The 22,491-nt window shown below is 45.2% G+C and overlaps 1 protein-coding gene and 1 long non-coding RNA gene across 4 annotated transcripts in view; one reads left to right on the forward strand and one right to left on the reverse strand.

The window, feature by feature from the left end:
- The window catches only part of LOC135178000 (uncharacterized), a 99,807-nt gene extending 77,781 nt beyond the window's left edge, over positions 1 to 22,026 (forward strand). The window contains exons 4-6 of the long non-coding RNA XR_010303307.1: positions 9,490 to 9,572; positions 18,713 to 18,931; positions 21,719 to 22,026. This is a non-coding gene — a long non-coding RNA (uncharacterized LOC135178000). The remainder of the gene's footprint in view (positions 1 to 9,489; positions 9,573 to 18,712; positions 18,932 to 21,718) is intronic.
- CXXC4 (CXXC finger protein 4) overlaps positions 19,362 to 22,491 on the reverse strand; it is a 159,054-nt gene continuing 155,924 nt past the window's right edge. For all 3 annotated transcript variants that reach the window (XR_010303303.1, XR_010303304.1, XR_010303306.1), the window contains 2 exons: positions 21,445 to 21,597; positions 19,362 to 21,288 (listed from right to left, as the gene is read on the reverse strand). The gene's annotated coding sequence lies outside the window, so the exon portion shown is untranslated. The remainder of the gene's footprint in view (positions 21,289 to 21,444; positions 21,598 to 22,491) is intronic.

Below are 22,491 nucleotides of genomic sequence, written 5' to 3' on the forward strand. Positions count from 1 at the left end.
TAATGCCTGAAAGCTTTCAGAAGGTACTTTCAAAACAAATCTCAGTAACTGGAGTGATTAAGCAAGATTATTTGGTTAAAACATTCATGATTCATTTGTTTGTCTGTCTTTGCATTTCACATTTGATATGAGCAGGGACTGTGATGGTTTGGATGTTACCCACACCCCGCCCCCCACTTTAGAAATCACCCAGGAAATTTGAATGAAGCTTATTATTTACAGCTGGCACCATATACAAGCAGATATTTACAGTATATACAGATATATACAGAAATAGACAAGGGAAAAGGTAATACAGAAACACAACTCCCCTCCCAGAAACCTCAGTCCCCAGGAGGGGCTCTCAACCACCCCTTCACCTTCCCCCTACCCCTCTCAACCTTACCCCAGTCCCAAGGAAGAATGGAGGTTTGGCCAGAGGTTAGGAAGCAAAGTGGATCAGCCAAAGAAACAGAGGGTGAGGTTAGAGAGTAAGATGCAGCTCAGAGCTTGCCAGCAGCAGATGTGCCTAGTATGTTATCTATGTTTTGCTTTTTGTTTTTATACATTTTAGCAAGCAAAGTAGACATCACCCTTGTTTTCCTTTCACAGCCTGTAATCTAGTCCTTCTCACCAAAACATTCTAGCTAGCTTCAAACTAGCACAAGGGACAAAGTACAATGATGGCAGGCAGGAACCTTGCATCAGTGCCCAGCAACAGAAGCCTCTCCTCAAGATCAGTTCAGATCAGCTCTGAAACTGATGCCTGACAATCCCAAATCAAAGGTAGGTGGTTCCTGAGTGGCCCCTATCATAGCACAGTTGCAGCACAAGAGGTAACTGCAGGTTTTCCTACAGGATGTGGTGACTGAACTTTTAAAAATGCCAGTCATTTGGAGAACATTTCAGTAGTATTTTAATGGCTTTGGTAAATGCATTACTTATAAATAATAAATACCTGGAAATTGGTAGAGACTTTCAGGGGTTTGTGAAGTTTATAGGAGGATTACTAACTGACTCATTCATAATCATAGAATGTCTCAGGTTGGAAGGGACCTCAGAGGTCGTCTACTCCAAACCTCCTGCCGTGAGCAGAGATACCTCTCAACTAGAGTTGGTTGCCCAGAGCTCATCCAACCTAGCCTTGAACAATTGCAGGAAGGGGGCCTCTATGACTACTATGGCAAACCTATTCCAGAGTTTCACCACTCTCATACTGAAGAACTTCTTCCTAAGATCCAGTCTAACTCTACTCTCTCTCTCAGCTTCAAACCATTACCCTTTGTCCTGTCTCTAGACTCCCTTATGAAAAGTTCCTTTCTAGCCTTCCTTCAGGTTCTGGAAGGCAGCTATAAGGGTACCCTTGGAGTTGAATCTTCTCCAGGGTGAATAACCCTTGTTCCCTCAACCTGTCCTCATAGCAGTTGCACCACAAAAAGAATGTCATTAAGTAATCCAGGATATTTCAGCTACCTTAACCTAGCCTTGGGCACAGAAGAGTCCAATTCTGATCCTTTGCGGGATACGCAGCCAAATTCAGGGTAACAAGTCTTTAGTTGAGGTTGAATCTTCTCCAGGCTGAATAACCCTTGTTCCCTCAACCTGTCCTCATAGCAGTTGCACCACAAAAAGAATGTCATTAAGTAATCCAGGATATTTCAGCTACTTTAACCTTGAGCAGAGAAGAGTCCAATTCTGATCCGTTGCAGGATGCGCAGCCAAATTCAGGGTAACGAGTCTTTAGTTGAGGTTGAATCTTCTCCAGGATGAATAACCCTTGTTCCCTCAACCTGTCCTCATAGCAGTTGCATCACAAAAAGAATGTGATGAAGTAATCCAGGATATTTCAGCTACCTTAACCTAGCCTTGGGCACGGAAGAGTCCAATTCTGATCCGTTGCAGGATGCACAGTCAAATTCAGGGTAACGAGTCTTTAGTTGAGGTTGAATCTTCTCCAGCATGAATAACCCTTGTTCCTCAACCTGTCCTCGTAGCAGTTGCATCACAAAAAGAATGTCATGAAGTAATCCAGGATATTTCAGCTACCTTAACCTAGCCTTGGGCACAGAAGTGTCCAATTCTGATCCATTGCAGGATATGCAGCCAAATTCAGGGTAACGAGTCTTTAGCCAAGGCGTTTCTCTGGATTTACACCTCTGCAGATAGACTCAGATGCTATCTCCTAGTCCATGCATCCTCTGAGAATAGAATTAATTTTGAATTCTTGTGTCTTCTGCTTGCTTGTGCACTTATTTGCTAACTGTCTGACTGAGTGAGCTATTCCAGGCCAGTATGATTTCGGCATCCTTTATTACACACTTTCCAATTCAGATACATTTTTTAATCAAGACTAAATTGAAGTTAGGTTTCAGGTACATATAAATACAATATATATTTAGTGAACACATTGCAAATCCCCAAGTCTAATTTCAGATGTAACTACAATAATACAAAAGGTAAAAATAGAAGAAGAGAAGGTTCCTTTATTTTATAGGAGTGTTAAAGGAGGAGTGTTAACATATTACTGCCTCTTAAAGGCGAGTTAAGACTTGTTTTCATATTTTTAAAATCACATTAGCTAAAAGCCTGTTAAGGAATAAATAGTCCAGAGGATAATTGAGACTTAGCTGGCTTAAGCATTAATGAATCAAAATCAGATGCCAGATCATTAATTAATTCTACAAATTATAATGTTGCCATTACTGGCAAATACTGTGAGAACTAATACCAAGGAGCAAATTAAACTGCAGTTTTCCTTCTATTACTTTTTTTTTGGGGGGGGGGGGGACAAAAAATAAACCCATAGTAGTTATTTTTGGTTAATTACATCTATATTTTTTAAACTTTTGGATGATTCTTAATTTTTAAAGTCATTTCCATTTCCTTAACGGGCTACTTATAGGATGTGTCTATCGTAGACTACAAGAATACTTCCATCAGTGCTGCAGCCCACAGAAAGGAAAATGTAGTGAAGGTGACAGAAAAGTCAATTCAACACTTCCAAAGCCTCACAAAAATTCACACCCCTTCAAATCAGCCTCTTTGGCAAAAAACAGAATAACAGACAGGTCTTGCAATGTGGCCTGAAGTGGAACCGTCTCAGGCTCTGTCAGACCAATGCAGAGAAGGAATTGAGTGGAAAGTGAGAGAAGCAGAAGAGAAGGTCAGCTGGACATTTCTAGCCACCACTTCTCATCCCACACAACAAAGATACTTCATTATATTTAGAAGGTGGCAAGCTTTAAAAACTCTTCTTCCTGAGTGAATGACCAGTATGGGGAATGGGCTGTGACAAGATACCACTGAGGCCAGAAGCTTTCAAGAAGCAAGAGACTCAACAGTGATGAGATGATATGAGATGATGGAACATCAGTCTAGAAATAAGATCAAACTTTAGGGCCAAAATGATGGAGCCTTTTCACCTTTTTCTGACAACTCACAGTATTTGAACTCTTTGATGTGGTCTATCTTTGCTTCTGTTCCTATTTTGTGACATGCCCAAATATCTACTAGGTAGAACACATAGATTCTTCTAGAGTATATCCAAAATGCTTTAATTAAGACTGGAGAACAATCAAAAGGCAATGCTCTGCAGCACTAGTTATGATAGTTTGCTCACTTAAGCATCACTAAGTAAACAGCTGAGATTCCTTTATCCTGAAGGCTCTGGCAAAGGCAGTCAAGTCTGATGCCTGTAGGAGCAAGCTGTGGAAGAATGTGCATTTCCTCTCTGTATTGGTTGCCATTTTTGTTCCATTTCCTTTTCTTTTTAACAGAAAAAGAAGCCTGGATCTCTTTCTCTCTCTCTCTCTCTCTTTTCTTTCCTCCTCTCTGGGATTAACATTAAGGCATTCTGAAATTAAAACATTCTTGCAGTTTTCCAAGACCAATGCAGTTCAGTTTCTAATACAAGTAGAGACTCATGAATCTTGCTACCATCAGCTGCATTTCAGCTGAAGAACAATGAGGTGCCACCTTATTTCAGCCCTCAGTATCTACCCACTGTCAACAGCAGATAAATCTTCTTTGCCAAAAGAAATGTCTAATGTAGATCAGAGAGTGCTAGCACCGTGCCAGTGGTGCTGAACAGAAAAACTCTTGGCCATTTGTCACCCTCTGAACTACCTAAGGGTGCTGACCTTTGTTGTGCAGAGGCCAATAGGATGAGATTTAACAAGGCCAAGTTCTGCACTTTGGCCACAACAACCCCAAGCAGCGCTACAGGATGGGGGCAGAGTGGCTGGAGAGCAGGCAGGAAGAAAGGGACCTGGGGGTACTGGTGGAAAGTAGCTGAACATGTGCCAGCAGTGTGCCCAGGTGACTAGGAAAGCCAATGGCATCCTGGCCTGCATCAGGAACAGTGTGGCCAGTAGGACGAGGGAGGTTATTCTTCCCCTGTACTCAACACTGGTCAGGGCACACTTTGAGTCCTGTGTCCAGTTCTGGGCTCCTCAATTCAAGAGAGATGTTGAGGTGCTGGAATGTGTCCAGAGAAGGGCAACAAAGCTGGTGAGGGGCCTGGAACACAAACCCTGTGAGGAGAAGCTGAGGGAGCTGGGAGGTGTTTAGCCTGAAGAGGAGGCTCAGGGTGGACCTCATTCCTGTCTACAACACCCTGAGGGGAGGCTGTAGCCAGGTGGGGGGTGGTCTCTTCTCCCAGGCAACCAGCAATAGAACAAGGGGACACAGTCTCAAGTTGTGCTGGGGGAGGTCTAGGCTGGATGTTAGGAGGAAGTTGTTGGCAGAGAGAGTGATTGGCATTGGAATGGGCTGCCCAGGGAGGTGGTGGAGTCGCTGTCCCTGGAGGTGTTCAAGAAAAGCCTGGATGAGGCATTTAGTGCCATGGTCTGGTTGACTGGCTAGGGCTGGGTGCTAGGTTGGACTGGCTGATCTTGGAGGTCTCTTCCAACCTGATTGATTCTGTGATTCTATGACAACAATGCATTCTAATATACCTACATTATCTATCCCTGTACTGACTCCATGGCCCTTTTCTATGTCTGGAGTTGACACATAAAACCAAAGCTGCTTTATTGCAACGTTTGGCCTCCTGCCAAAATTAGAGTGTCTAAAAATAGACCAGTGATTACAATCAACTCCTGAAGTTGCTGTCTTGAACAGAAGCCCAACACAGAAACAAATGGGTGCCTAGGAAGTATGGGAAGAGGACAAGCATGTAGAGATGTTCTTTCCAAGGACTTTTCCAGCCTGTGACTACTTGCAGCTCACAAATTTGTTGAGATATTTGATAAGCCTGGAAGAATTTTGTGTTGTGGATTGGCCAGTGATCCTTTTTGTTAATTCTATATTAAGAAACACAGCCAGTATGAGGCACTCTTGCTAGTTTCACTCTCTGAACAGGCTACCCTGCTAAACTGGTGGAAAGCTGACTTTTTTTTTCCATAATGACTCAGAGGTGGAAAGGACTCTCTTTACATGCTTGGATGGCCAAGTTCATGGTGCAATAGCTTCTGTAATTCTACTGGGATTTTAAATTATCATTAATGATTTTCTAGGGTACTTGAATCCTGCAATGCTATCCCTTAAAAGGATTTGAGATCTAACCACAGCAGAAAACTCTACGTTTGGTCTGCTTGGCTTATGTTCCTATTTTCCAGCACTGCTGTCCTAATTCTGTTGACACTCTGAAGTCTGTCACTGTTGGAAATTATTAATGCCTTCAACATCAAGGAAAGCTCCACGCTCAGAGTGGGAACTTTTACAACTCTGGTGTGAAAGCAGGGAGTATTCAGCTGCTGTAGAGATATTTGCATGAAGCTGTCTTGCTCTTCAGCTTTTGTTTTCATCTTCCTCCATCCGTGGAAGTTAATTACTTGCAGTAATTAAAAAAAAAATAGGCAAAATCTATGTGGAGTAACTTAAACTTTGTTCCAGATGGACTCTGCCACTTAATGAGGGACACTTGATAGTGACTTTTTTCCTTTTCAGTGGTAGGTCACTGTTACGGCAGCTATGGGAGAAGGAAACAAGCGAATCAGCCACGCTAGAGAGATGTCTGGTAACAAGTAACTAACACTAACTGGCAAGTGGCAGCAAAACAAAGGCTTTTTTTTTTTTGTCAGTTTGTTACTGTTTTGCAAACTTTTTATCTTTTTTTTTTTTTTGAGATTATTTGTGTAGAAATGATTTTTGTGTATCACAGTATCACAGTATCATCAGGGTTGGAAGAGACCTCACAGATCATCAAGTCCAACCCTTTACCACAGAGCTCAAGGCTAGACCATGGCACCAAGTGCCACATCCAGTCCTGCCTTGAACAGCTCCAGGGACGGCGACTCCACCACCTCCCCAGGCAGCCCATTCCAGTGTCCAATGACTCTCTCAGTGAAGAACTTTCTCCTCACCTCCAGCCTAAATCTCCCCTGGTGCAGCCTGAGGCTGTGTCCTCTTGTTCTGGTGCTGGCCACCTGAGAGAAGAGAGCAACCTCCTCCTGGCCACAACCACCCCTCAGGTAGTTGTAGACAGCAATAAGGTCACCCCTGAGCCTCCTCTTCTCCAGGCTAACCAATCCCAGCTCCCTCAGCCTCTCCTCGTAGGGCTGTGCTCAAGGCCTCTCCCCAGCCTCGTCGCCCTTCTCTGGACACGCTCAAGCATCTCAATGTCCCTCCTAAACTGGGGGGCCCAGAACTGAACACAGTACTCAAGGTGTGGTCTAACCAGTGCAGTGTATGGCTTTACTGGATAGGCAAACACCCACTGGTGTTTATAAGTGATGGTCCTATTACACGGTGCAGGGTGATCAACTGCTATCCAAAGACTGGATGCAAGAGGTGGGGCATATTTTTTAATAGAAAAAGAGTTATGACAATATAATGGCTCAAGCAGATTCGTTTTCATATATCTGTGCCTTTTTTTGCCTTGGATTGTGTCACCTTGGGCACTTTTATCACTGAGCAAAAGCACCCTCAGCAAGTTTGCTGACAACATTAAGCTGTGTGGTGCAGCAGACATGCTGGAGGGAAGGGATGCCATCCAGAGGGACCTGGACAGGCTGGAGAGGTGGGCACAAACCAACCTCATGAGGTTCAGCAAGACCATGTGCAAGGTCCTGCGTCTAGGTTGAGGCAATCCCAAGCACAAATACAGGCTGGGCAGTGACTGGCTGGAGAGTAGTCCTGAAGAGAGGGACTTGGGGTGCTGGTGGTCGAGAAGCTCAACATGAGCCAGCAGTGTGCACTTGCAGCCCTGAGGGCAAACCAGGTCCTGGGCTGCATCAGGAGAAGTGTGGCCAGCAGGTCGAGGGAGGTGATTTTCCCCTCTACTCTGCTCTGGTGAGACCCCACCTGGAGTAGTGCATCCAGTTCTGGAGCCTTCATTACAAGAAGGATGTGGATGTGCTGGAGCATGTCCAGAGAAGGGCCACGAGGATGATCAGAGGGCTGGAGCACTTCTCCTATGAGGACAGAGTTGGGGCTGTTCAGTATGGAGAACAGGAGGCTCCGAGATGACCTTATTGTAGCCTTCCAGTATCTGAAGGGGGCCTACAAAAAAGCTGGGGAGGGACCTCTTAGGCTAGCAGGGAGTGACAGGACTAGGGGGAATGGAGCAAAGCTGGAGATGGGCAGGTTCAGACTGGACATGAGGAGGAAGTTCCTCAGCATGAGAGCAGTGAGAGCCTGGAATGGGTTGCCCAGGGAGGTGGTTGAGGCCCCATTCCTGGAAGTGTGTAAGGCCAGGCTGGATGAGGCTGTGGCCAGCCTGATCTAGGGTAGGGTGTCCTTGCCCATGGCAGGGGGGCTGGAACTAGATGATCCTTGTGGTCCCTCCCAACTCTGACTAGTTCTGTGAACTACATGCCTACAGAATTAAGTTCCTGTCATTAAGATATCTGTAGTGCTGCAAAAGGGAGCATTTTCTATGCAGCCACGTTGCCACCTGGCCATGAGGCTTTATCTCCCATCTGACAGAGAAACTGAAGTCCACAGTGCTGGTGAGTTTGCCACAGCTCTGCCACTTCAAGTGCTCCTATCCTTACAACCAAATGTCCCTAATGCAGTTCCCACTGTCACATTTACATTACAAGTTTGTTGTCACACATCTTCAACGAGCTAGCATGCACTCTTCCTGATGCCCTGTCAGGTGCACTGAGGGGTGGCAAAGAAAAAGAAAAGCATCAAACTATGCCCAAGGAGCTTGTTATAGTAAAATCTGGGGAGTGTTATAAATCATAAAAGAATGGATCAAGGTAGGAAGTTGTTGGCAGAGAGAGTGATTGGCATTGGAATGGGCTGCCCAGGGAGGTGGTGGAGTCACCATCCCTGGAGGTCTTCAAGAAAAGACTGGATGAGGCACTTGGTGCCATGGTCTAGTTGACTGGATAGAGATGGGTGACAGGTTGGACTGGCTGATCTTGGAGGTCTCTTCCAACCTGGTTGATTCTATGATTCTATTTGAGGGTTTTTTGTTTGTTTGTTAGGCTGTCCTGGAAGGTGTAGCACAATGGTGGAAATTCTGCCTTTAGGAAAATCATTGGGGAACAATTCAGCAGTCGCCACAAGGACAGGATTTTTCTGGCTGTGTATTGTCCTCTTCTCGTACTTCCTCCCCTGCCTCCAGCACACACAGAGAAGACAAAGAAGCGTGCCTTTGTTATTTCAGCTGCCATTTCAAAGGAAGAAGACTGACTTAATTCCCTATCCCCAGGTCACTTAATTGCTTGGCAGTCATGAAGGATAACAATTTTTATTGTTCAATTTAATTAGACCTCATCTAGTAGAAAATAACTTGACTTTTCTCATAACACAATCTATCTCTTGGATAAAGGATAAAAGCTTATTTCAACCAGAAAAAAAAACCTAGCACCTCAAGTCATTGAGGTAAAACTTCTTTGCTTAGTCAAATGCAAAAACCTGTTCTGATTTCTCTAACAACTGGGAGCGGTGCTAAGGTACTAAGTGCTTTTTAGCTATGCTGGTTTTTGGAAAAGAGGTTAAGGTCCTAACTACAGAGGGGAAAGAGGGCCTGGGAAAACTGAAAACCAGATTACGTTAATTGATCGTGTGTGAAGATGAAAGCTGTCTTTAAGAGACAAGATCAGTTGGGGCTGTTCAGTCTGGAGAAGAGGAGGCTCCGAGGTGACCTTATTGTGGCCTCTCAGTATCTAAAAAGGGGGGCTAGAAAAAAGCTGGGGAGGGACTTTTTAGGATGTCAGGGAGTGACAGGACTAGGGGGAATGGAGCAAAGCCGGAGATGGGTAGGTTCAGGTTGGACATGAGGAGGAAGTTCATCATGAGAGCGGTGAGAGCCTGGAATGGGTTGCCCAGGGAGGTGGTTGAGGCCCCATCCCTGGAAGTGTTTAAGGCCAGGCTGATCTAGGGTAGGGTGTCCCTGCCCATGGCAGGGGGGCTGGAACTAGATGATCCTTGTGGTCCCTCCCAACCCTGACTGCTTCTGTGATTCTAAGCGATGCAATGATTCTGCACTTTGCCAGAGCAACTTTTTGTCAAATGCTCTTCTACAGCAATCAAGATATATTCATTTTTCCACAGGCAATACCACTGATGGGATGAAGCCTACCCAGCTTTTTCCCCTGTTGAAGGCCAGCATTTCCCCCAAGGAATACACCAGAGAGGTATCAGCATAATACTTTTTACTTTTGAAATCATCCTATTAAAGCAGCAAAACTCGCCTGATGCAATTGCAGCACAGGTATGCTTCTTCTGGTTTAAAACATCTTCTGGAGGTTACTCTATGTTGTTTGGGGAGAGGTTTAAACTGTATGGATAAGAGCAACTGGAATCAGGGCATGAACTTCTCTCAGGTGTCATGTCTGTGTTAGATACTGTAGCTGTGGCCCAGTTTCCTAAGATACTGAGGAAGCTTGGGATAACCAGAGTGTGGAGCCTTCCTCTTTTCTTTTTCCTTCCCTTTTTTCCCCCTTTCCTGTTTTCCTTCCAGTAACCCATGCAGATGTGCCTCCTTTGAAAGCAGGAAGCCAGTTCTTCAGCAGGCATTGGTGGTGTGATGACTGGAGCTGACAAAATACGCTGACACCAGCTCCATTTCTCTGTTCCTTTCCCCTCAAAATTGCTACTTTACAAATTTCTTGCCCGTTCTATTACTTAACAAAGCCCTCAGGAACTTGCTGCATTTGAAAATGCTCTGTTAGTCCTGTTTTACTCAAACCCTGCTAACCTATGTCTAGATCTTCAGTGAGTTCATGCAACTCAGAATAGATCCAGTGACATTAGTGAAGCTGCTTCAGTTCATCCCAGCTCCAGGTCTGATCCATCGTCTCTCATTTGGTTCTTTAACCAGCCTCTTTTTCTCACTCCAGCTTTTCTCACCTGCATTTACTAGCAGTCTGGTTTCATTTACTGTTAAAATGCATCTCTGGTATCAGGCACATCATTTTCTAAGCCTCCATCATGCCAAGAGAGTTAGTAAAACACCACTTTTTCACTTCAGTTCCCAACCCATATGTTTTCAAGTAGCACTAGGGAAACATTTTTTAAAGGACAGACTCCAGAGATGTCTTCTAATATCATCAGCAATGATAATCAAAAGCTGCTTTTGCAAAAGCCTGTGGGATTATCAGTCTCTCAAAAGGAAATTCAGCAGCTTTTCTTGCAGTAACGTTTCTTCTCCACTCTTCCATCTCAAGCTGTTATTCGCCTCAAGGTGGTGACACCCTGGACAGCTCCACTTCCATATGCACTTGCCTGTTTAAAGGATCAGGAGGAACCCTTAATCGAGGGTCATAGAAGCAGTTAGGGTTGGGAGGGACCACAAGGATCATCTAGTTCTAACCCTCCTGCCATGGGCAGGGACACCCTACCCTAGATCAGGCTGCCCACAGCCTCATCCAGCCTAGCCTTAAACACCTCCAGGCATGTAGCCTCAACCACCTCCCTGGGCAACCCATTCCAGGCTCTCACTGCTCTCATGCTGAGGAACTTCCTCCTCACGTCCAGCCTGAGCCTACCCATCTCCAGCTCTGCTCCATTCCCCCTAGTCCTGTCACTCCCTGGTAGCCTAAGAGGTCCCTCCCCAGCTTTTTTGTAGGCCCCCTTCAGATACTGAAAGGCTACAATAAAGTCACCTTGGAGCCTCCTCCCCTCCAGACTGAACAACCCCAGCTCTTTCAGTCTGTCCTCATAGGAGAGGGGTCAGAACTCTTTCTGACTTTCCCAGAGAAACATAACTCAAGTGCTAGTAACAGTTCATCATGGTTCATAGAAGATGGAAGTTTGGCCTCATTTACAGTTGTAAATGAAGAAGTATTGTTGACTTTGTCTTTTCAAATTAAGCTACATCATTTCAGCTACTTGTAACATCAGTTTTAGGATTTAGGCTCCCCCCAGAGGAAAACATTGCTAATTTCAAGCTGTTTTGGCTAACTGTGGTTAGGCTGAGAGGTGCCACAGCCTGTTCTTGTCCGGTGACTGGCAGCATGCTGGATGTTTATGAATATCCATGTAATGATCATCATTTTTGCCAAGCTTTCTGCTAGTGACTTCTTTGACAAGGAGAGTAACATAGAGCACAAAGGGACAGGAGGGATGCTATTAAACAGTTCAACCAAATATTCTCCAGAATATCATCAGCAATATCTTTTTTTTCCACTCTTTGTCATTTCTCACTATTTCTTTTCCTCTCCCTCCAAATTTCTCTCATCAAAATGTTTTACTTCCTTTTCATCTTATTCAGTTCTTCAGACAATGTCTTCAAGACTTTCCACTCCCTTCCCCAAATGGTGGAAGCTTCACCTGGGCCATCAGGGCATGTCGACCTTTCACCAGCTTCATCACCCTTTGAATATGCTCCAGCACTGCAAAGTCTTTCATGTAGTGAGTGACCCAAACCTAAACTGATGAGGTGCAGCCTCATCAGTGCTGAGTATAGGGGCATAATCATGTCCCTGGTCCTGCTGGCCATGTGGTTTCTAATACAACCCAGGATGTTCTTGGTGACCTGGGCACATGCCAGTTCATATCCAGTGAGCACTTCTGGGTCCTTTTCTGCCAGGCAGCTTTCTGCCCCAAGCCCGTAGCCTGCAGCCCAAGTGCACACACTGGCACTTGGCCTTGTTGCACCTCATACAACTGTCCTTGGCCCACTGATCCATTCTGTTTGTGACCCTTTGTAGAGCCTTCCTACCCTCAATCATATTAACACTGCTGCCCAACTTGGTGCCATATGCAAACCTACCAAGGATGCCCTTGAGCCCCTCATCCAGAACACTTATAAAGACATTAAAAGAGAACTGCCCTCCACACTGAGCCCTGAGGAGCACCACTTGTGGCTGCCCACTGATGGGATTTAACTCACAACACTTGGGCCTGGCCAGCCAGCCAGTTTTTCAACAGCTAAAAGCACACACAACCAAGCCATGAGCAGCCAGTTTCTCCAGCAGAATGCTCTGGGACATGGGTGTCAGAGGCTTTACTAAAGTCCAGGCAAACAATATCATATCCACAGCCTTTCTCTCAACCACTAAGCAGGTTACCTTGTTGTAGAAGGTCAGGTTAGTCAAGCAGAACCTGCCTTTCATAAACCCAGGGGCCTGATCACCTGGTTATCCCATACCTGCAATGTCCTGCCACTCAAGATGATCTGCTGTGTAAGTTTCCCCCAGGTCAGAGGGACAAGCCTGTTGTCCTCCTTCTGACCCTTCTTATGGATGGGTGTTATATTTGCTAACTTCATTCGGATTCTGCAGCCTGCCAGTAATTTTCCCACCAGCCTAATTTTCCTAGGAATGACACTTTGGGTTCTGTGTGGCCCAGAAAGGAGTGGGTTTTAAATTGTCTAGAATTCCCTAATCCTCTTTCTCAGCCTCTTCTCCCTAAATTGCTGCTGTTACCTGAGAGATTTAAAGCTGCAGTGGCTTCTTCAAGGCCTCTTCCTGATTATTATGTTTATTCTCATCCAGTCAAGACAGAGAAACATTAGCATGTGACTTACAGCATGGGACCTATCGCAGATACCAGCACCCAGTATCTGAAATTCAAGCAGTATCTACTTGCAGCAAACTGGTCAGGATCAATCTAGAGAGAAAAAGGAGGCTCCTGCCTTTTTAGAAGGCACTAGAGATGCACTGTCGAGGTCTGTCAGTCTTAGCCTGTCAGGCAAGATGCTGTGCATCACTCCTAGGAACCAGTGCATGCAGTAATACTCACACAGTATTAATGTGTGCCCCTTGTGCTGGGTTTTAATTCCTTTCTTTTGTTGAGTTTTCCCCCCTCCCCCTTTGCAACTATCCACTTTTCCTCTCATGTTTCAAGTCTTTGTATCCGTCTGTCAAGCAGGCAGTGGATTCAGGACAGTTTTTTGTGCCAAGGTATTCTTTACCTAATGAAAACAAGTGAATAAAACATAAGAGAAGTACCTTTAAATTAAAAATAGGGACCCAAAAAAAAAAAAAAAGCCCCATCTCAAGACTGATAAAAAAATCAATATCTAGAGGAAAACTTGTTTGGGTTTTTTTAGTTGTAGAAAAATGCCTATTGAATGGATGAATCTCTTTTTCCTCTAAGTATGCACTTAAAATGATGCCCTAATTAAACAGGGGGAAAGAACCAGAAGCAGAATATATGCATATGGGAAGAGTCAAGACAATCCAGATCAACTTTTGATGACATGATATATTCATGCAGAGTAGTCACTTTTTGAAACTAAATTTTTCTCCCAAAGGCCCTCAGTTTGTATTATTAATGACAGTTTTTTTTCTTAGACTGCATTACCATTTCCATCTGAGAGGAGAAAAAAAAGGCAAAAAAACTTTTCTCAAGTTTGAAAGGACAAAGCTGTCTCAGAGACACAAACATCAAATGGTTGTGCACAAGCCTTTGAATGGGTTTCATCTGTACCATAGAATCATAGAATCAATCAGATTGGAAGAGACTCCAAGATCATCCAGTCCAACCTAGCACCCAGCCCTATTCAGAACATCTCTATGTGCTTGTCCTCTTCCCATACTTCCTAGGCACCCATTTGTTTCGGTGTTGGACTTTTGCTCAAGACAGCAACTTCAGGAGTTGATTGTAATCACTGGTCTATTTTTAGACACTCTAATTTTGGCAGGAGGCCAAACGTTGCAATAAAGCAGCTTTGGTTTTATGTGTCAACTCCAGACATAGAAAAGGGCCATGGAGTCAGTACAGGGATAGATGATGTAGGTATATTAGAATGCATTGTTGTCATAGAATCACAGAATCAACCAGGTTGGAAGAGACCTCCAAGATCATCCAGTCCAACCTAGCACCCAGGCCTATCCAGTCAACTAGACCATGGCACTAAGTGCCTCATCCAGGATTTTCCTGAACACCTCCAGGGATGGTGACTCCACCACCTCCCTGGGCAGCCCATTCCAATGCCAATCACTCTCTCTGCCAACAACTTCCTCCTAACATCCAGCCTAGACTTTCCCCAGCACAACTTGAGACTGTGTCCCCTTGTTCTATTGCTGGTTGCCTGGAAGAAGAGACCTACTCCCACCTGGCTACAACCTCCCTTCAGGTAGTTGTAGACAGCAATGAGGTCCCCCCTGAGCCTCCTCTTCTCCAGGCTAAACAATCCCACCTCCCCCAGCCTCTCCTCATAGGGTTTGTGTTCCATTTCATAAGTGGGTAGAGTGAGCAGCTCACCTGGCCTGAGACACTGTAGTGGGGGGATCTGAGACAAGATATAGCAAAATGGAAAACTTAAAGAGGGAAAAAATCCAGATGGAAAAGACACTTCACTACGATATGTGCAACGGGAACCCCACACAGTGGTGCCCCTTCCAGCCTCTGGGACAGCAGCTCTATCCCACAGTAGCTTTGGTGAAGTGAGTATATTTGGACCCTGATTTAACTCATGGGTAACACTATTAGGAGCTGATTTAAGTCTGTGCTGAAGAGTTGTGAGGAGCCAGGCCATTAATGTAGTTTCAGCCTGTTCCTCCAGGTTTCTGCTGGATGCACAGAGCCTTGGGTGCTGTGTTCTAAATGTCTGCCACTGACTGGCTGTCCCTCTTCTCTGTTTAATATGAATATCCTGTAATTGGAGTGTCAGGCTTCTTGCTGCCACCACTGAGGAGGAGGATACGGAGGAGGAACCAGAAAAAATCCGTCTTTGCCACAAGGAATCTTTGCAGTCCAGACCAGATCAGGCTGTTCAGATGTTTTATTCCTCCTTTTCATTTCCTTTGTGGAGGCTCAAGCATTACCACAACACAGAGATCTCCTTTTAGGGCTTCAAACCCATCAAAGATCTGCCAAGTCCACTGTGTGGGGAGACAGACAGGGAAGTTTTTTTGAGGCATCTTTGTAATCTCCTTGCTGCTGGTGCTTTTTGCATCTCTTGGTTGTCGGTGAGGGGATACCTGGCAGAGTCTCTGCCCCAGGAGGTGGGGGCTGGGGAGCTGGTCCAGGCTGCTTTAGTGAGGCAGAGCACTCATCAATTCACTCAGAAGGGGTGACATGGTTGGTTTTACTGCAGTCCCTGGTCTCTAATTGTACAAGGCAGCCCAAGTTTTGTTGCAGTACCCCCAGGAAGAGGCACAGAAAGCACAAGCAGGTAGTCGCCGTGATGCTGTTAACTCGTTTAAAGAGCTATTTTTAGGGGCCTGGACAGTAGCTGCCACCAGCTGTACTCCATATGGCTCCTGGTATTTCCCTGCTGTTTCACAGCTGTAGATGACATCTGTGGTACCCAAAGGCCCTGGACTTCTTTTGCCCCCAGGATGCTGCTAGCAACATTTAGGGTCCCTAAGGGAGTCATAAGGTGTGTGGGGGTGCCCTGTCTGCAGCTATGTATGTTAGCTGTCTGAAGAGAGGAGTGCAAGGTCTGTTGGCAGGGTAAGGAGCACCACAGTAAGTGCCTGTCTCACTGTGCCAGTATCACTTCAGTGACACACACAGCTACACTATGCCTGCTCTGTTTGTTTTGTTTGCTTGCTATCCTCATGAATGGAAATCCAATCTCTTTATCACCTTACTCCATTCACCCTAATCTACAATGATAGCAGTTAAAGCTGTCTGTGGCTTTGCCAGCCAGCCTTACTGCTCTTCCCACGGTGAATACCATCTACTCACTGACTACCAACAGGGGATTTTAATATCATTTTGTTACCTCCTTTAGAAGGATCTGAAAATGAATACATCACACATCTCCCACTGCTAAAGCTATTGATCAGATGAGTAAAGATTGGACACTCACAGAGATGTGGAGAAATCTGCATCTGTTTTCTAGGATCCCACTTTTTTCTTCAATGCAAGATTTACAGTCCTTAGCTGGGAACTCATTTAAGTACCTAGTGTTGCTGAAATCCAAAATCACCACTTGGCATGACTGTCATAGAACCATAGAGCCAACCAGGTTGGAAGAGACCTCCAAGATCAGCCAGTCCAACCTAGCACCCAGCCCTAGCCAGTCAACTAGACCATGGCACTAAGTGCCTCATCCAGGCTTTTCTTCAACACCTCCAGGGACAGCGACTCCACCACCTCCCTGGGCAGCCCATTCCAATGCCAATCACTCTCTCTAACAACAACTTCCTCCTAACATCCAGCCTAGACTTCCCCCCTGGCACAACTTGAGACTGTATCCCCTTGTTCTGTTGCTGGTTGTCTGGGAGAAGAGACCAACCCCCACCTGGCTACAGCCTCCCTTCAGGTAGTTGTAGACAGCAATGAGGTCCACCCTGAGCCTCCTCTTCTCCAGGCTAAACAGCCCCAGCTCCTTCAACCTCTCCTCATAGGATTTGTCTTCCAGGCCTTGTTGCCCTTCTCTGGACACGTTCCAGCCCCTCAACATCTCTTTTGAATTGAGGAGCCCAGAACTGGACACAGCACTCAAGGTGTGGCCTGACCAGTGCTGAGTACAGGGGAAGAACAACCTCCCCTTGTCCTCCTGGCCACACTGTCCCTGATCCAGGCCAGGATGCCATTGGCTCTCCTGGCCATCTGGGCACACTGCTGGCTCATGTTCAGCTACTATCCACCAGTACCCCCAGGTCCCTTTCTTCCTGACCTCTTTCCCACAACTCTTCTGACCAGGCCTTTAAAAATTGGTTGATATCCTCTTATGACTGATGTGTATATAGATATATACACACATATATAGGTAATTTCCTATAACTATTTAATAAATCTTACTTTTACAAACAGAAAGCAAACTCAGGAATAGACTGTAGTTACTTTGGAGAGATACTCTGGGACTAGCTGAAAAATATAGCAGAAAGATAAGTAAAGATCAGAACATTTGATTGTTTTATTTTAATACATAGCTAAATAAGATTTCCTGCAGGCTTGAACAGATCATCACTAAATCCACATTTCAATAGAGAGCAGGCAGACTGGACTGGATAACTCTTATGCAGTCTGGAGTGTTTTCCATCTCCTATTCATCTATTCATGTGTTCACAGTGTTTCCCAGAAAATATTGGAATTCATGCACTAAGGTCCTAAAATATCTTAGAAAAGAATACTAGATAAAAAAAGTTACTTCCCTGCTGTGGTGGTTTGGGTGTTCCCTGCCTCCCCACACTTTGGAAATCACCCAGACTAGACTCAGCTGGCTCTGGAAATTTGAATGAAGCTTATATTGACAGCTTAGCTCAATATACAAGCAGATATTTACAGTATATACAGTTATAGACAGAAAGAGACAAGGGAAAAGGTAATACAGAAACACAACTCCCCCCCCCAGAAACCTGAGTCCCCAGGAGGGGCTCCCAACTGCCCTTCCACCTTCTCCTGCCCCTCTCAACCTTACCCCAGTCCCAAGGAAGAATGGAGGTTCAGCCAGGGGGTTAGGAAGCAAAGTGGATTAATCAGAGAAACAGCAGGGAGGCTGGAGAGAGAAAAAAATGCAGCTCAGAGCTCCCCAGTAGAAGTGCCTTATCTATGTTTGGATTCTTGTTCTTATACCTCTCAGCAAGCCTATGAGGGAAGCAGATATCATCCTGTTTGTCTCCCACAGCCTGTGAGCTAGTCCTTCTCAGCAAAACATTCCAGCTAGCTTCAAACTAGCACACCTGGAAAGGAAGATTTTGAAAATATGTTCCATGAAACCCACTCTCTGTAGATGCTCCAGTGTTAGGAACAGTAATATTAAAGTTAGTGATTCTATAGAGTTGTCTGAGTATTAAACACTGGAACATAAGCCATGGACAGGCAGAGTGCATAAGCTCAGAAGTACTGAGTTAAGATAAGATGGAAGGTTGGAATGCCCTTAGAGAATGGTGTAGCAGATCTAAACAAATGTAAGGCTGGAGCCTGTGTTTTTTGCCTATCTCTGCTGACTTGGATTGCTTAGACACAATGCATGTATTGCTGAGAGAATATGATGAATGTCTACACCAGTTAGTATGTAATTTCTAACACAAGTCCATGTGACCAGTTGCAGTTGAATACACTTTGTAGCCTTCTGATGAAAGGTACAGAAACACGTTTGGAATGCAACAAACAGATTGGATTGGCTTGCATCAGGCATCTCCCTGTCTCTTCTGATGCCCATGGCGTTCAGCCCGTGGCACTCCAGGACATACTTAACTAGTGGAGTCTAGGTTAAAAGTGAGCACTGAAAGAGAGCTTTTATTTGCCACTTGGGGCAGTACTAGCTGCCTTTTATCATTTAGCTAGTGCTGGTGTGCAGAAATTGCATTGTGTATTGCTTAATTGCTGAATGTTTCCACCAAATCCTGTTGCAGCTCAAGCTTCTCTCCTGTGGTAAAGAATCCCTTAAGGAATGGTCTAAGTGAGGATGTCTTTCTGGTCTCTGCAGGAATCTGAATCGCTATTGATGTCACGAGCGTTCCTGACCACAGCAAATAGCCATCAGTAGCCTTGGCCTTGTACAGCTGGCCCCATCTGAACTGTGATTACCTCTCCAAACTTCAGCAAGATTATATTGGCAGCCAGCATGAAGTATGAGCCCAGAAGAGCAATCATTTATCCACGAAGATCACCCTCACGTGCTGCGTTACTGGAGTCTGCCTTGGAGGTAAGAAGGAGCGGTAATTTCCAGGGGGAGTCAGAAGATGAATGTGGCCCTGAAATGTATGCCAAGTTGTCCTCACATTTAGTTGCCTACCAACACGTTAGTTAGAAGATGGTAACAGCACTGAAAGCTTTTTTTGTTGACTTGACTTCATCCACAGCAAATAACAATGAAACACAGATGATGAGAGGTACCTGAGTCCTTTCCTGAAGTGATAAAGGTTTGCAGAGCACCATGCTGCCTTCCCCCGTTTACCCTGAGCTTTACTGCATGTATTCTCTCTTTTCACTGCATGAGCATCATCCAAACCGTGCCACTGCCAGGAAAGTTGGTCACATTGAGCTAGCACTGTGATCCATGCATGTGGTTAAGTCTCTGTGCCAGTGAGCAGGGGTTGTACCAATGACCATCTCAAGAGAGTTCAGGACACACACACGATAAAAATGAGCTTTTATTTCTGTAACTATTTGCAAGGTTCCCTTTACTGAAGTCCAGTCAAAGCTTCATTCTCCTTCACACACTCCTTCACTCTGCTGTCTTCCCACCCCTCTTCTTTTGGTTGTTCGAACTCCTGCAGATGACCACAGGGGAAGGTGCTTGCAGATCTGCTGGGTGAACACTGAACCCCAAGCAAAGGCACTGTTTACTCAGAAATACTTGAGGCTGTTTTCAGGAGCCAAGAGAATACTGATTTCTGATCGTGCTTACCTCTTAAAGAAGAGCACACAAGTCTCAGCAGTAACTTTCCATTTCAATGGCTACTGAAAGAATTCTGTTTGGGGAATTGCCTTTCCTTATTTGTGCAAAAACCCTTTTATGCTATTAAGAAGCTGTGCAAAGAGAAACAAGATCTAGGAGCTTTTCGAGGCAGAGTTTTCACTACCCAGTAGAGTTAGTCTCATTAAAATGGACCTCGTCTCCTTGCTGCTCTGGCACATACTGTCAGTTTATCACTGATCATCTGACATCTCTGGGATGGAAAGCATGACGTAAAGCAGGAGAAAGAGCTTGAGACTGAAGGAAATACTAAACAAAAGTTGCAAAGACCGTGGAGAAATGGCTCACAGGAAAAGGTGCCTGTATACAAACATCTTAAGTCTTCAAGGCACCTGTGTGTCAGCCACAGGAAACAAGAAACCTTTAGGGCTGTGCACTGCTCCCTGCTTTCACCCAGCTTTGCAAGAGGAGTGCCCATACCTGGAGCCATGCATGCAGGAGTAACCCTCTCAGGAAAGCCCTTCCCCAAAACCCCCTGCAGAGACAGGTCTCTGCCTCACCCCGGTGGCAGGCCTGAATGTTGGTTTATCCTTCAGTTTTGAGCTGAGAGCTAAGAAACAGCAGAATTGCCTAGATGAAAGAACACAAAAACCCCTCTGAGTCCTCCTCCAGGTCAATGAAGAGTGCAAATCTTGTGCTGTGCCTGACAAAAGGCAACAACTGGAAAATTACCAAGGGGCAGAGGGCACATGGAGAAACCCCCAGGACGTGGAGCAGGGCAGCTGTAGGAAGCACAAAGGGTGAGGGCTTTTGCGGGGGGAACCTGCTGAGGAGATAAAATCCCCTTTGCCCCTCACACGGGCTGGGGTGTGTCAGCTCCTGGGACGAGCTGCTGACACTCTTTCTCCCAAAGCTGAAGAAGGGGAAAGCCTCTTCAGCCAATGCTGCAGCACCCAAGTGAGCCTGGCAAGGGGAGTCCTTAGTTGATGGGTGAGGATGGCTGCACGCTGCTGTGAGCTGCTGGCCTCTGAGGTGGCCTTGCTGAGGATAGCTCCCTCCCTTCCCAAGGATAGAAATGCCCTCAGAGGGAGCTTGCTGTGGGTGATGTAAATTCTCCTGTTGGTTTCTGTGTGACAGCAGTAAATTCTTTTATTGCTCCTTAAGCTGAATTTTCCACGGTCAGTTTTCCTAGGAGACTATTTTTGCATGTATTTCCTCGTTGCCTGGACAAGACCAAGACAAATTTGAAGCCAGACCATTGCAATAACTCAGCTGCACACAACAAGCCTGGTTCAGTAGCAGTGGGGAAAACAAACAGCCTGGGGATTGATGGGAAGAGAGATTTAAACGGTGAAGTAGAGTATCTTACACTGGCTGGAGATTCAGTGGGTTTTCAACATAAACTGGCAGAGACTGGAAAGCAGCTGGGAGAAATGGAGGCCACATCAGGAAAAGAGGCTGTGGGACAAAGCAGTCCTTTTGTACACGTGTGTGTCTACAAATATATGTGACTGTATGTTGAATATTTAGATTAAAACCTTCTCATCCAACATGTAGAATGCACTAGCTTTTAACTGGAATCCTAGGCTTTCCTTCCAGCTGTCCCTCTGCTCCACAAGATATGTTTGTCTCAGGCACTCCATCTGGAAAAACAAATGAACAGAAAAAGAAAACCAAGCTCAAACTAGTAACAGCAGTCCAGTGACAGAAAGACTTTCTCATAAAGCACCATTCAAGAGCCCTCTAATTGAATCCACCAGTGTGGTGTGTGCTTACCCTGGGGGATTTGCCTTGCTTACCTTGGGGGATTTGCCTTATCCCCCTCCCTGCAGCAGCTTTTGGCACTGGGAAGGCAGGTTTTGGGCAGGAGGAGGATGGCCCCAACCATCTCTGCATCAGTGGTGTGCACTGCTTTCACCAGTGAAGCATCTAAACAGAGAGCTAAGGTGGACCTGAAAGAACAAAATAAACAAACCCAACAAACCAAGGTTAGAGGATGAATGCTGAACTAATAAAATCCACAGGCAAAACACTGAGGGGTTGTAATTTTGCTGCTTTTTCTACACCATCTAGGTGACATCAGTTAAGATGTTAAAATGGCTAATGCATCAGTAAAGCAAAATGGGATCAAAATGAAGGACGCCAGACGTGGGAGGCGAGCCCTTTAAATTCCCAGCTATAAATGCCAGGTTTGTGAATGAGCCTCTGCTGCCAGGTACTTTGCAGGAAAAGCCTTGCTAATAATTGGAGAAAATGGCATGGCACAAAACTCTCCCAAGTGCTTGGCCCGGGGGCTGTGTGTCCATTAGAGGGAATCAGAAAGTCAAAACAGACACTGTAATTTCTCTGTACTTGCATTAACCATATCCCCAACACTCGCAATGTGCTTCACTTTAGTATAATAAAGCACTTTATTCCACCCCATCACAGCTAAGTGTCCTCATCAAATGGAGACTCACAGTGGCTAGAATTCACTTTTTCATTAAGGAGATGGTGTATCTTGCTAAGACATTAGTCCACAGCTCCAGCAATGTTTTCATTATTTTTAAGAGGGTATAACTCACTGATAAACGTCCCCCCTCCCAGCCTCAGAGGAACTTTTAATTTAGTAAAAAAGCTCAAAACTCTCTTATTTTCTACTATTTATAAACTTCCTTGGTAAAATATTTTGTTCTGAATTGCAATCTGTTAATCCAGTTGTTTTCACTATACAGCAGATTGCTCCTTTCTAGACACCAGGACTGTTTTCTTTGTGGTGTTCTATTGCATTAACTTTGGAGCCACTAAAATCACCACAGCTTGCAGTACATGGGGCTTTGCTTTTTCTGATCTGGAAGAGCTACCTG

Source organism: Pogoniulus pusillus, chromosome 9 (assembly GCF_015220805.1).
Source record: "Pogoniulus pusillus isolate bPogPus1 chromosome 9, bPogPus1.pri, whole genome shotgun sequence".
In the NCBI taxonomy this organism is placed as follows: Eukaryota; Metazoa; Chordata; class Aves; order Piciformes; family Lybiidae; genus Pogoniulus; species Pogoniulus pusillus.